The sequence below is a fragment of the Heptranchias perlo genome, unplaced genomic scaffold (assembly GCF_035084215.1).
Source record: "Heptranchias perlo isolate sHepPer1 unplaced genomic scaffold, sHepPer1.hap1 HAP1_SCAFFOLD_55, whole genome shotgun sequence".
In the NCBI taxonomy this organism is placed as follows: Eukaryota; Metazoa; Chordata; class Chondrichthyes; order Hexanchiformes; family Hexanchidae; genus Heptranchias; species Heptranchias perlo.
In genome coordinates this window covers 4,794,872-4,810,652 of record NW_027139570.1, presented here as the reverse complement: position 1 = coordinate 4,810,652, position 15,781 = coordinate 4,794,872, and the positions used below count along the sequence as shown (strand labels likewise).

The 15,781-nt window shown below is 44.3% G+C and overlaps 3 non-coding genes across 3 annotated transcripts; 2 read left to right on the top strand and 1 right to left on the bottom strand.

Moving 5' to 3' along the window:
- Window positions 1–5,997: 5,997 nt before the first annotated feature.
- trnag-ucc (transfer RNA glycine (anticodon UCC)) lies at window positions 5,998–6,069 on the bottom strand. The gene has a single exon. It is a non-coding gene; the product is annotated as a tRNA-Gly (tRNA).
- An 8,593-nt stretch (window positions 6,070–14,662) lies between these two features.
- On the top strand, window positions 14,663–14,735 carry trnak-cuu (transfer RNA lysine (anticodon CUU)). Its single transcript has one exon. It is a non-coding gene; the product is annotated as a tRNA-Lys (tRNA).
- Window positions 14,736–14,813: 78 nt separating this feature from the next.
- On the top strand, window positions 14,814–14,897 carry trnal-cag (transfer RNA leucine (anticodon CAG)). Its single transcript has one exon. It is a non-coding gene; the product is annotated as a tRNA-Leu (tRNA).
- The last annotated feature ends 884 nt before the right edge of the window (window positions 14,898–15,781 follow it).

Genomic DNA, 15,781 nt, shown 5'->3' with positions numbered 1-15,781 from the left:
AGTCCTGTTATACACACAGTCAGTGCTGGGACACTCATTCCTGTTATACACACAGTCAGTGCTGGGACACTCAGTCCTGCTATACACAGTCAGTGCTGGGACACACAGACCTGTTATACACACAGTCAGTGCTGGATCACTCAGTCCTGTTATACACACACTCAGTGCTGGGACACTCAGTCTTGTTATACACAGTCAGATAAATAAGTAACTGCAAACAAAGAATGAAAACTCCATGACCTGATGGTTTCCACCCCAGAGTAGTAAAGGAAACGGGTGGGGAAATTGCAGATGCATTGGTCATAATTTCCCAAAGCTCTCTCGACTCAGGAATTGTGCCTTTGCATATGAATGTTGAAAATGTCTCTCCGTTATTTAAGAAAGGAGGGAGGGAGAAGCCAGGAAAATACAGACCTGTCATTTTAACGTCGGTTTTGGGGAACTTACTGAAATCTATCATGAGAGACAAAATGAGTTGGTCAAAGAGAGTCAACTTGGATTTGTGAAGGGCAGGTCATGTCTGACTAATCTAGTTGAATTTTTTGAGGTCACTAACAAGGTGGACAGAGAAGTGTCTATGGATGTTGTCCATATGGACTTACAGAAGGCATTTGATAACGATCAGCACAAGAGATTAAGAGAATAAATAAAAAGAAAGGGACCTTGTGACTTGGGTTGGAAATGATTGGGAGGCCGGAGAAAAGAGTAGGGATAAAGGGAATGTTCTTTGATTGGCGGAATATGACAAGTGGTGACCCCAGGGATCAGTACTGGGGCCTCAGCTTTTCGCCATATTTATCAATAACTTGGATGAAGGAATAGAGAGTTAGAGGTCCAAGTTTCCAGATGACACTAAGTTATGAGGCACAGTCAGTGGTGTAGATTGGAACAGGAAGTTACAAAGGGACAGTTTAAGTGAATGGACAAACTGTGACAGGTGGAGTTCAATGTGGGGAACGGTGAGATCATTCAATTTGGATATAAAAAGGAAACATTGGAGTATTTTCTTAATGTGAGAGACTGGGAATGGTGGAGGAGCAAAGGGATTTGGGTGTCCATGTACACAAATCACTAAAGGCTAGTGCACAGATACAAAAAACAATCACAGACTAATGACCTTTATCTCGAGGGCTGGAATACAAAGGGAAGGAAGTGATGCTTCAGTTCTACAGAGCCTTGGTTAGAGCCCATCTGGAGTACTGATCCTCACCAAGGATATATTGGCCTTGGAGGGGGGACAGTGCAGATTCACCAGAATGATACTGGGGCTTGAAGGGTTCAATTATGAGGACAGGTTGCATAAACTTGGTTTGCATTCCCTTGAGTTTGGAAGTTTGAGGGGTGATTTGATCCAGATATTTAAAATTATAAAGGGATTCGAAATGATAGAAATATAAACTATTTTCTCTGGTGGGGGAATCCAGAACAAGAGGACACAACCTTAAATTTACAGCTAGGGTGTCTGGGATTGAAATCAGGAAAATCTTTTACACACAAGGGTAGTGGAAATCTGCTCAGGCTGATTGAAGTGGACCCTGTGATATAATAGAATTTTCTGTCCTGTCAGACTTGGTCATCTTGTAGGTCCATCTTTTAAAAAGGTGGAGGAACTCAGTTCTAAGATGGATTCCATTCACTTCATTATAATTCCTCGATCAGCTTGCCTTATCATCGAGGTATCAAGGAGGAGAAACACTATGTTTAAAAGAACTGATTTATTTGACACTTGTACAGAATACTAAACTCCAGCCCAGTTAAAGGGGTTATTAACACCAGAAACAAATCCCAACTGTCAGAATGAACATGGTTCAGTCCTGGATGTGATTAACAGCAGCAATAACAGCAGAATCCAACCCCTGCAGTCACAAGTGAACTCGCTGGTGTCTCAGCAGTTGGGATGATCGGGTGAATCCAATCCCACACACGGAGCAGGTGATTGGCCTCTCCCTGGTGTGAACTCGCTGGTGTGTCAGCAGGTTGGATGATTGAGTTAACCCATTCCCACACTCAGTGCAGGTGAACGGCCTCTCCCCAGTGTGAGTGCGTTGGTGTTTCAGCAGCTCATTTCTGCTTTTAAAATTCTTTTCACAGTCAAAATATTTGGAACATCTCTTATCAGTGTGAACAAGTTGATATTCAATGAGGCTGGATGAACAAGTGAATTCCTTCCCACACACGGAGCAGGTGAATGGCTTCTCCCCAGTGTGAACTCGCTGGTGACTCAGCAGTGGGATGACTGAGTGAATCCCTTCCCACACACGGAGCAGGTGAATGGCTTCTCCCCAGTGTGAACTCGCTGGTGACTCAGCAGGTGGGATGACTGAGTGAATCCCTTCCCACACACGGAGCAGGTGAATGGCCTCTCCGCAGTGTGAACTCGCTGGTGTCTCAGCAGGTGGGATGACTGAGTGAATCCCTTCCCACACACTGAGCAGGTGAACAGCCTCTCGCTAGTGTGCCTGCGTCGATGAGTTTCCAGCTGGGACGGGTAACTGAATCCCTTCCCACAGTCCCTACATTTCCACGGTTTCTCCGTGGTGCGGGTGTCCTTGCGTCTCTCCAGGTTGGACGATCAGTTGAAGTCTCGTCCACACACAGAACACGTGTACGGTTTGTCCCCGCTGTGAATGGTGTGATGTTTTTTCAGGCTGTGTAACTGGTTAAAGCTCTTTCCACAGTCAATGCACTGGAACACTCTCACTCGGGTGTTTGTGTCTCGGTGCTTTTCCAGTTACACTGATGTTTGAAATCTTTTCCCACAGACAGAACCGATGAACATTTCTCCTTCTATGTTCAAAGGCCGATGATCTTCAGGTGCTGGTGAATCGAGTGACTGTCAGATCTTGATGTGATGTTTGGTCTGAGTTTCCTGTCTGCAAATCCTCCCCTTGTAATACCCTGTAAAATAGATAACAAAAGTCCTCATTGTGAATACAGGATAGAAATTCAGAACAGGCAAATCGAATTTCTATGGAACATTCTTCCTGCTCATTCCCCCAGACTGTAAATCCCCGTCCCACACAATCACCCTCCTCTCTCTGCTGAAATCCAAACCCATCGCACCATCTCCAACATTTGGGTTGGTTTGGAGGCCTTGAATCTGAGTTGGGAAATACAATTGGAGAAACATGATACAAATTAGAATCGAAACTATTTAAAATCAAAAACATGCATTGTTGTTTCGCGCCAACTGGGAAACAAATTGTGTTTGGGCTGTGGGTGAGTGTTTGCACCCGGTTACACAGCGTGTCCCTCTCTCTCCGCTTCAAATGTGCTTCTTTCGGCTCACAGTCTCTTTTACACATCAAACTGACTGGAACCATTTAAAGCTCTTCTCGACCCATCTTTTGTTTCTTTACTTGATCCATTACCACCCTCCTCCCCTTGCACCATCATCCCTTTTGTCGCTTTATCACTCCTGCCCTCCACCCTATCACAGATCTTCCCTTTTGTTCTTTCCCTCCCCCCACCTTTCCCTGGCTCTCCACTTGCTTAAAAACTGTTAAAACTTTAACTTCTTCCAGTTCTGACGATACCTTATCTCTAACCTGAAGCGTTAACTCTGTTTCTTTCTGCACGGACGCTGCCTCACTTGCTGAGGATTTCCAGCATTTTCTCTTTATATTTCACATTTCCAACATCCGCATTATTTTGCTTTTGATTTGACAAACCTCGCCAATCACAGAATTATCAGCAAGAGGGATTTACAATGGCGGATGAGATTACCCAGAATGCCCCGCGCGGTAGAATACGGTCTATCTCCATTCGAAGGGGCGCAATGCGCAGGCGCGGCAAGGGCTGCTGGCCGGTGCAATCAGCGCCTTGGAGAGATAGAGGGGTTTCTGGGGCGCGGTGGATCGTGGGGCCTCCGGCCGCCATTAGTCGCAGGTTGTGGGTCAGTGTTCTATTGCGCGCGTCGCCCACAGAACCGTTTCTGGAAATACAGACTGAGGAATTCAGAGCGGGTTTGATGAACAGACACTGACCGTACAATGTAGAACAGAGTTTCTCAAACTATTTTTCTCGTGACACAATGGAAGAAAAACACTTCCCCCAGGGACCCCAAACAATAATAACTTCAGACTGGAGTTTTCATCAAATCCCAATAAAGGTCAGTCCATGCTCGCTCTTCACTTCACTTCAAGTAATAACTAAAATTAGACACCGACGTTGCTTGAAAACCATTTTAAATACAGTATAAATACAGTAAAAGATCAGGTTGAGTTTCACTTCCTTAATGTGAGGGGTGGGTCTGTCAGTTGGTCATGATCTCGTTCCAATCTGGATCACAGGATGAAAGCGCTTCACGCATATCAGGTGCGCTGTTGCGTTTCTTTCTCTTGTTTTTAACCTTGTCAAAGTCGAAAATCCCAGTTCGCAAATGTAGGTTGTTGTGAACGGCAGCAACAACAGCGCAGTATTCATAACAGAGGATATTCTTTGAAAGCACTGATCCAAAAAGATGACAAACTGAATGACTTGTGGCGTGTTTTCAGTGTGCTCACAGGTGAGTCGCACCGGCTCGTGTTCTTGCTCAGGCATCAAGTTTAGCCTCATTATTGATTCAGGGTTTTCGAAAGCAAAACGATCTTTCACCCAACGTTTTTCCTTCAAATTTTCAAATGCCTCTGCACGGAAGTAGCGACTAAAATGGTCAGACAGAGCAGCGAGATGTAACTGTGTGACACATTTCATTTCATTCCCTTTTTCTTCATTGATGCTGTTCTCCTCAATGTGTTGCAACAGAGTGAAGCAGTAACTGAGCTCCGCTCCCAATTCTGAGCGTAACTCTTCAAAAGCCCTGCAGTTCAGTGAGTTCCTTTAATGAAAACCCCCTTCTCATTCCAAGCCATTATAGAGAGTGCGGTGCCCAGAACTGAGCACTGAACTCTAAATGATGCCTAACCAGAGCTCTGTATAACTGGGACATAACTTCCACTGCTTTTTATTCCAATTCCCTTGAGATAAATTCAAAATTTAATCTCCATTTTAACATTTTTTTTGTGATTTAATGATCACTTTTATTGATTTCTGTACTTGGTCACCTAAATCTCTCTACTCCCCCACAGTTCCTGGCTTCTTGCCATTTAGAAAATACACAGATCTATCGTTTTATGGTCCAAAGGGATGACCTCACACTTCCCCACGTTGAACTCCATCTGCCACAGTTTCACCCATTCACTTTATCTATCAATGTCCCTTTGCAAATTTCTGCTCCCATCTACAATGTTTACTGTGCTACCTAAATTATTGTCGTCAGCACACTTGGAAATAAAGCTCTTTACATAGAACATAAGAAATAGCAGCAGAATAGGCCATATGGCCCATCGAGCCTGCTCCGCCATTCAATAAGTTCATGGCTGATCTTCGATCTGAACTCCACTTTCCCGCCCGATCCCCAGATCCCTTGATTCCCCTAGAGTCCAAAAATCTATCGATCTCAGCTTTGAATATAACTCAAACACTGAGCATCCACAGCCCTCTGGGTGTAGAGAATTCCAAAGATTCACAATCCTTTGAGTGAAGAAATGTTTCCTCATGTCGGTCCTAAATGACCGACCCCTTATCTTGAGACTATGAGCTCGAGTTCTTGACTCTCCAGTCAGGGGAATCAGACTCTCAGCATCTGCCCTGTCAAGCCTTCTAAGAATTTTATACATTTCAATGCGATCTCCTCTCATTCTTCTAAACTCCACCGAATATTGGCCAGTTTTACACAATATTTCCTCATACTACAATTGCAGCAAGACCTCTTTACTCTTATATTCCAACACCCTTACAATTTCCCTTCCTCACTCTCATTAGACCCTTGGTAACTCAGTATTTCCAGCATGTTTTTCCTCTTTTCCTTCTATAGGGAAAATAAATGAAGGTTGAAAATATTTTACTGTAATTACACCCGATTATATTTTGGAAACAATATCCAACTAAACTGCATCAAACCCGATTATAAACTTAAGAGTTTCTGATGGAAATGAACTAATAAGAACACTTAATTGCGATGACCGGGAATCGAACCCGGGTCAACTGCTTGGAAGGCAGCTATGCTCACCACTATACCACCATCGCTGAAAATAATCAACAATAAAATAGTTCCCAAACATCAGATCCTGACCAGACACTGCAGGCTGTTGGATTTTGTTCTTCATTTTCACTGGTTTCTGACTGATCCTTTCTCGCTCTGTTGCAGTTCCTGTTTCCGCCCAGTCGATTTCGCCAACCCCCAATCAATGGAAATTCCACACCAGCCAGTAATTCTTCACCTGATATCGGACTGAAGAGACAGTCGATACCTGCAATACTTGACCAGCTGGAAATACATTTTACCACAGCTCACATCAGCATTTGAGTAAAGTTAAATAATTACATTAAATCATTACAGAGACCTGACTACCAACTGGGCAGGAATGGCAGCTTAATATTCAAGTCTATAAGATCTTTGGAAAGGACAGGGAAATAGGGAAAGGAGGAGGAGCAGCAATATTACTAAAGGACAATATTACAGCAGTTCAAAGATAGAATATCAGTGAGGGTGAGCGGGAAGTGTAAACACTCTGAGAGAGACCCATCACAAGTGCCCCCACTGTACTCCCCCAGAAGGTATAAGAAGGGCGAGTGCGGGAGGATTTCTTCATTCTTTGTGAAAGTGTTTGTGAGATTGTGGAAATGTCTGGAAGAGGAAAAATCGGCGGTAAAGCTCGGTCCAAGGCCAAGTCTCGCTCATCCCGGGCCGGACTGCAGTTCCCTGTTACCCGTGTTCACAGGCTCCTGCGAAAGGGGAACTATGCTGAACGTGTGGGTGCCGGAGCCCCGGTCTATCTGGCTGCTGTGCATCGAGTATCTGACGGCTGAAATCCTCGAGGTGACCGGCAACGCGGCCCGGGACAAACAAGAAGACCCGCATCATCCCCAGACACCTGCAGCTGGCCATCCGCAACGACGAGGAGCTCAACAAGCTGCTGGGACGGGTGACCATCACTCAGGGTGTTGTCTGATATCCAGGCCGTGCTGCTGCCGAAGAAATCCAGCATTGTGAGCTCCAAGAGCAAATAAACCGGCCAAGGCTTAATCTGATAACCCAAAGGACAGGACCAACCTTATTGAAATCTTTGAAGAAGGAACAGAAAGTGTAGACAAGTTTAATGCAGTAGATGTGATATATTTGGATTTTCCGAAGGCCTTCTATAATGTACCACATTGTAGACTCATGGCTAAGTTCAGAGCCCGTGGAGTCAGGGTCAGGTGCCAGAATGGATAGTAAGTTGGCTACAAAACTGAAAGCCGAGAATAGAGGTTAAGGGTCGCTACTCAGACTGGCAAAAGGTGGGAAGTGGAGTTCCAGTTGCTGGGACCACTGTTCTTAACAATTTACATTAACGATTTGGATTCGGGAATCGGAAGTACAATTCCAAAATTTGTGGACGACACCAAATTGGGGGATTTAGTTAATACAAAGGAAGAAAGCATCACAATGCAAGAGGCCATTAATAAACTTGCAGAATGAAGAATCAGGAGGTCACACACTGCTTGGATAATAAGAGTCTAAACGGGATAGAGGAGCAAAGGGATCTCGTGGTACAGATACACACATTACTAAAAGTAGCGACCCAGGTTAATCAGATCATAAAAAGACAAATCAAACACTAGGATTCATTTCTAGAGGGATAGAGTTGAAAAGCAAATAAGTTATGTTAAACTTGTATAGAACCTTGTTTAGACCAGACTTGGAATACTGCGAACAGGTCTCGTCTCCATATTATAGACATAGGGGCATTGGAGAAGGTGCAAACAAGATTCACAAGAATGATTCCAGAAATGAGAGGATATTCTTATCAGGAAAGACTGAACAGACTGGGTCTCGTTTCACTAGAAAAGAGAAGGCTGAGGGTTGATCTGATCGAGGTTTTTAAGATAATGATAGGGTTTGTTAGGATAGATGTAGAGAAAATGTTTCCACTTGTTGGGAGTCCAAAACTTCAGTTAATAAATATAACATAGTCGCTAATAAATCAAATAGGGAATTCAGGAGAAATTGCTTCACCCAGAGAGTGGTCAGAATGTGGAACTTGTAACTACGAGGAGCAGCTGAGGCAAATAACATAGGGGCATTAAAGGGGAAGATAGATCAGCACATGAGGGAGCAAGGAATGGAAGGATTTGCCGATAGGGTTAGATGAAGTAAGGAAGGAGGAGGCTCATGAGCAGCATAAACGCCGGCATAGACTAGTTGGGTAGAATGGCCTGTTTCTGTGCTGTAGTTTCAATGTAACTCGATGTAAAGGCTCTTTTCATAGCCACCCTCTGCACCTGTGAAAGGGCTGGTTACTGTCTGAAGGGAGACGCTGATATCATGCTACCAGTGTGGCTTTGAGCTGCTTTTGTCTCGTTGTGGACGAGATGAGGTTTTAATGGGACTGGAGTCGGGGCAGTGACCACAGTCCGGTATTTTAAACGGTGACTTATAGACCCCAGCCCACACATCACCAGATTTCTTGTATTTATTTAAACTACTTGCCATGCTGGGCTCGTAAAGAATCACCATAACTGCTCGACTAACCTTTCTACATCTGTGAAATTCAGCGCTTCGCTCCGTTTCTGTTCTATTTTGTTGGATTATTTACATAACGCATCAAACTCACTGGGGAATCACTGAAATGTAACTCTGTGCAGAAACAAATAACAGTGAATTGCCTGGTGCCCAGGAGATCAGGAACATTACTCGCCTTTCGTCCTGTTAACGAGTTAACCGTGTTCAGAGTCCACCGACCCGCTTTGGTTCCATATGGGGGATTAAACAGAGAAATCGGGAGGGGAGGAGACAGTCAGAGTGACAGAGCGGAGAGCGGCCTCTGATCTTCCAGCTCCACCTCCAGTTCTCTCTATCCGACAGTTTCAAACCGTTTATCGATAATAGAACCGAACCTCAGCGCTCCGCACAAATCCTGACAGACCCTGGCTTCATATTCAAGGGTTCCCAAAACCCGAAGCTTTCAAATAAGCCCCGTTACAATGAGAAATCGTTAATATTCCTGCCTAAATACAGTCCATTCAACAACAAGTCAACTCGGCTCCTCCATTTCAGGCTGTTTCCCTGTTCTATCTCCCCACACATCCCCTCCCAGACGGGTTCAGCGTTTTATAAACACCTTATTCCAGCTTATTTGGAGCATCTCATGTGTTGGGGTTTGAGTTATGACGCGGAGTTTCTCCGCCAGTGTTACCGTCTCACAGAGACTCTCGCCCTGAATCTGTGAAAAGATTATGACCATGAACTGGGACTGGAGCCGAACACATCCCCAGTTACAGTGAGGCCCGGCCCGGACATCTCATTCTCTCTATTTTATATCAGGCAGTATCCCACTTTCATGTCCAGCAATAGAGAGAGAGTGAGACAGTATGAGGCTTACACTTCCGATCTGTCTCCAAATCACGCTCAATAGCTGTATCCACCTTCATATACAGCACCAGAGAGAGAGAGGGAGGCAGACACTGTGAGAGAGACAGAGAGAGCGGTGAGACACAGTGACAGACAGACGTTAACAGTATTAGTTCCAGACTGACCGGGAAAGTGCCGTTTTATCCAGAAAGATCGCGTTGGAGAGACAGAAGATGCAATCTCATCTCTCACTGATATTGTACAAGGGTCAGAAACACTATTAATCCCACACTCAGCGACAGTACAGAGAGGGACAGAAACAATGGGTCACATTTAACCCTCTAATGCCTGTTGTACTATCTGCAGTTTTACAGCTCAGGGCTGTTCGATATTACTCTCAGTGACCTACAGTTTCACTCCGGTTAAATTAATCTGCGACTGTTGCTGCCTGATATGAACCCTACACGGTCCCAGCAAATACACCGACTCCCACTTTCCTCCCATGTTTCTCCAGGATTGGTTTGAGAAATCCTCTCTCAGTCACACATTATAGGGGCCATTAATGAAGAGAATCATTGGCTGATTTCACAGCCGCTCACTTTATCTCTGAAAGGCACTTCACCATCAAAAGACCCCGAGAGAAACAGCAGGGATGGAAACATCTCGTTTAATAGTTGGAGATTGTAAAGTCAGTCTGGATTCCAGCGTTAGGCACTGGTGGAATCCCATCTGTTTCCCATTCTGGTGCCTGTTCCTGCACTGCCTGTGGACCCTATTCCCTCTGACCTTTCCCCCAGACCCACTTCCTTTGCTCAGACTCGGAAAAATTCCAATTGGGGAAAGTTTCCATCGATTTTTGGATTGGGAATTGTGGGCGCCATTCCCTCAGTGAGCGGAAGAAGATGGTTTAAAACAGCCGGGAATGGAGAGATCACGGCCCCCGGGGGAAGGGAGCAAAGAGCAGCCTCGTTACAGCAGATCATCGCTTCGGGACCGTGTCCGCAGATGGGCTCAGAGATCGGCATTGAGTCCGGGGGAAGTTCAGGGGGAGTCCGGGGGGCTGTTTGTAAGAGGCGGAGTGCATCAGGAACTGGTCACGTAACATGGAGTGAGAGGGGGGAAGGGAGAGGTCATTCTCGGACTGTGTGTGTACAGGGTGTGTCCAGGGGAAGGGAGAGAGAATGGGAAGAACCTGCTATTAAAATCATTGCTGCTTTCTCTCCCCAAACCAGGAGTGAATGGTCCTGGTTTAGTTCCAGCCTTACCCTGTTTATTGTTATTGGACAGTGAAGAGTGGAAACAGAGCCGGACAGTAAGGATGTGGGGAGTTATACAAAGATCATCTATTGCAGGCATCAGGTGAGAAATGTGAAGGTCACATTTTAAACAGCGGCTGTTTGGTTTCGGTTGAACGGTTAGTCCCATGGGAGAGGAGATTAGAAACCTGACCTGTACAAAGGTCCCTGCCCCATCGGGTCGTCCCATTCATGGATCGGTGCAGGGGTTGGGCCGTGTCTGGATGTTATTAAATTGTTGTAAAACAGCCCAACACACCTGGTATGCAGAAGCTGAGTGCTGCAGTACTGCAGTGGAGTCAGACACTGACACTGTTTGTATCACTGGATTTCATTTGTGGATATTCAAAATGATCATTAACAGAGATATTAAACTGATCACTTCTGTCTTTTCTACCTCACCTGTTCCTGAGTAACAAGAGATCATTTTCTTTCTCCAGGCAAACCCTTGAACGATCCAGAATAAATGTGATGCTTCCTCCACCCGAGGCAGAAGGAACAGTACAGCCAGCTCCTTCTCACACACAGTAAGTATATTATCACTCACAGAGCACAGAGACACAGACAGGTCATCAGTTCCACAGTCTCAGACAGCAGGAGTAGTCAGTCCCACAATGATCACAATTTCCAGAGACACATTTTCAATCCAACAGTCAAGCAGAGTAGGTGAGGCAGACACTGTTCCATTTCCCCCTAACTCAGTCCCGCTGACAGGTAGATACAAAAATCCCAGTCCAAAATCACACTCTCAGAGTGAAAGGCACTGTGTCAATCTCACAATAGAGCAACATTAGCTACGAATTAAATACCAGATAGAAATCACACATGGTACCCGATTCAAAGGTACAGAATGAAACCCAATAATGTACCCCGAGATTCAAATTGAATACTAGCCCAGAACTCTCACACACATGACTTTAATCCATGGAATATCCATTCGAAATGTGTATCATATGATACAAATTGCACACAAGTCCAAAACTCAGGCAGAGTATCAGATTGAGAAATATTGAAAGATAGTAAACCTGAGAGACAAATTAGATACCTGTTCAGAATGAACTCGTAGAATGAGATTTAAAGATAGAGTATCAATTCTATTAGTGCAGACTGAGATACACATTACATACCAGTCCAAAAATCTCATACAATATTAGACTGAAAGATACGGTATCAATTCCATTTCTACAGACTGATCTACACATTACATACCAATTCAAAAATGTCACCTTATCAGTTTTAAAGATACATTATCATCCACAACAGTACTCACAGAGATACAGATTTAATAGTACTCCAGAAAGCGCACAAATAATCTGGTTAAAACCTCCAGCATCAAATCCGAAAGTATGTCCATATTTACCAATTAAACAAGGAGTAAAACTATTTAAACATTGAGATATAAAAGCTGCAATATTGAACACCATAATTTAATCTGAGAGAATAATTACGTACAGATACAGAATGAATCTCACATTCAGAGACAGTACCAGAGACACACAGACACAGAATGACTCCAACTCTCACAGATGCAGAACGAATCCCAAACTCACATACAGTACAAGAGACTGACAGACACACAGTTAATCCCACACTCACACACAGTGCCAGAGACTGACAGGTACAGTATGAATCCCACACTAACATGCAGTATGAGTAACTGCATATATAGGATGAATTCAACTCCCACATACAGTACTGGAGACTGTATATACAGAATGAATCCCACAATCACATGCAGTATGAGTAACTGCATATATAGGATGAATTCAACTCCCACATACAGTACTTGAGACTGTATATACAGAATGAGTCCCACAGTCACATGGAGTACCAGAGACTGACAGATACCGAAAGAATCCCACACTAACACACAGTTTTATATAAAGAATTAATTACAAACTCTCACACACACTGCTGACAAGATACAGAATCAATTCCAAACTCACACACAGTATCAGAGAGTGACAAGATACAGAATGAATCCCACATTCACACACAGTACCAGAGACTGACAGATACAGAATAAATCCCACACTCACACACAGTACCAGAGACTGACAGATACAGAATGAATCCCACACTCACACACAGTACCAGAGACTGACAGATACAGAATGAATCCCACACTCACACACAGTACCAGAGACTGACAGATACAGAATGAATCCCACACTCACACACAGTACCAGAGACTGACAAATACAGAATGAATCCCACACTCACACACAGCACCAGAGTCTGACAGATACAGAATGAATCCCACATTCACACACAGTACCAGAGACTGACAAATACAGAATGAATCCCACACTCACACACAGTACCAGAGACTGACAGATACAGAATGAATCCCACACTCACACACAGTACCAGAGACTGACAGATACAGAATAAATCCCACACTCACACACAGTACCAGAGACTGACAGATACAGAATGAATCCCACACTCACACACAGTACCAGAGACTGACAGATACAGAATGAATCCCACACTCACACACAGTACCAGAGACTGACAGATACAGAATGAATCCCACACTCACACACAGTACCAGAGACTGACAGATACAGAATGAATCCCACATTCACACACAGTACCAGAGACTGACAGATACACAATGAATCCCACACTCACACACAGTACCAGAGACTGACAGATACAGAATGAATCCCACACTCACACACAGTACCAGAGACTGACAGATACAGAATGAATCCCACATTCACACACAGTACCAGAGACTGACAGATACAGAATGAATCCCACACTCACACAGTACCAGAGACTGACAGATACAGAATGAATCCCACACTCACACAGTACCAGAGACTGACAGATACAGAATGAATCCCACACTCACACACAGTACCAGAGACTGACAGATACAGAATGAATCCCACATTCACACACAGTACCAGAGACTGACAGATATAGAATGAATCCCACACTCACACACAGTACCAGAGACTGACAGATACAGAATGAATCCCACATTCACACACAGTACCAGAGACTGACAGATACAGAATGAATCCCACACTCACACACAGTACCAGAGACTGACAGATACAGAATGAATCCCACACTCACACACAGTGCCAGAGACTGTCGCAGCATGAAATGGTCCTTATCAAAGTCACAAATGATACCCTAAGTGACGACCACCTTGAAAAACTAACCCTCCTCATCCTTCTCAAATACAATATCTCACCGTGCTGTTATGCTGTTAGACTAGTTTCCTCTCTCTGCTCTTATTTAGAATATGTTGCTTTTCTGTCTGACAACACTTGGTATCATCGTATTATGTTAGTCCACAAGAGGAGATCATTCGGCCCATCGTGCCTGTGCTGGGTCAAACACACGTATTCGTTCAAAATTCATTCAGAGATAGATTGAGTGCTTTGTTATCAGAAAATTGCCTGAACCCCCACAGTCTACAGTTTTCCTCCTCGCTATCAACGACACGGTCAATTTTTGTGTCACCGGCAAATTTCTTAATCATGCCCCCGACGTTTAAGTCCAAATTGTTAATGTATACCACAAAAAGCATAGGACCAAGTACGGAGCCCTGCAGCACCCAACTGGAAACAGTCTTCCAGCCACAAAAAACACCCGTCGACCATTACCCTTTGCTTCCTGCCACTGAGCCAATTTTGGCTCCAATAAGCCACATTCCCTTGGATCCTATGGGCCTTTACTTTTTTGACCAATCTGCCATGTGGGAATTTTTCAAAAGCCTTGCGAAAATCCATGTCGACTGCATCAATTGCGCTACCCTCATCGATCCTCCTTGTCACCTCCTCGAAAAATTCAATCAGGTTAGTCAGACACGACCTCCACTTAAAAAATCCATGCTGACTGTCCTTGATTCGTCCGTGCCTTTCGGAGTGACAGTTGATCCTGTCACTCAGAATTGATTCCAATAATTTGAAATGGAGTCTTTCTCCTGCTTGCTGCAATAATAGATAAGGCGGTGACGTACCATCAGGCCCGGCTAGCTCAGTCGGTAGAGCATGAGACTCTTAATCTCAGGGTCGTGGGTTCGAGCCCCACGTTGGGCGAGTATCATTTAAAACTTTTATGTTGCGTTCACTGGCCAACGGTGCAGAATTGATGCATAATGAAACGTTAAATTTGTAGTCAGGATGGCCGAGCGGTCTAAGGCGCTGCGTTCAGGTCGCAATCTCTTCCGGTAGGCGTGGGTTCGAATCCCTCTTCTGACATTGCTTATTTTTACGAAGACGTGAAAATATTTTATTTGTGGATTGGGCTGCAGCTGATTTTTAGACCAAGTTGATTTGCTCCTCCCACAAAAGCAACTGGCTTTGTCATGGAAATGTGACTTGAGAAGTTTCAAACGGTGATATGTTTGACATATTAATGACCTGGACAAAGAAATAGAACAGCAGTGGGAAACATTTAAAACGGTGATAAATAGAGTCCAGGAGAAATATATCCCACTAAAAAGCAAGAACAAACTAGCCAGAAATGACACACCAGGGATGAATAAAGAAACAAGGGCAAAATTTAAACTGAAGAAAAGGGCACACACTAGCCAATAAAGGAGAGAGGGGAATGTGATAAGACTGGGAAAGAAGTCTGAAGATCTATTGGAAAGGCAAAAAAGGAATATCAAAAAAAGCAAAGTATTCGAGACACATCAACAGCCAAAGAAAATTTAGGATAGGAATATTTGCACGAAGTGATTTTTAGGTAGTCGCCTTTAAATGTTTCAAAGGCGACTGCGAATTTATGATCGTCTGGCCATTTCACCAGCCGTGTTGAAAACAAAACATGTCTCTTAAGGGGAGTCTATAACGAGGGGGCATAGATTTAAGGTGAGAGGGGAGAGATACAAAAGGGTCCAGAGGGGCAATTTTTTCACTCAAAGGGTGGTGAGTGTCTGGAACGAGCTGCCAGAGGCAGTAGTAGAGGCGGGTACAATTTTGTCTTTTAAAAAGCATTTGGACAGTTACATGGGTAAGATGGGTATAGAGGGATATGGGCCAAGTGCAGGCAATTGGGACTAGCTTAGTGGTATAAACTGGGCGACATGGACATGTTGGGCCGAAGGGCCTGTTTCCATGTTGTAACTTCTATGATTCTA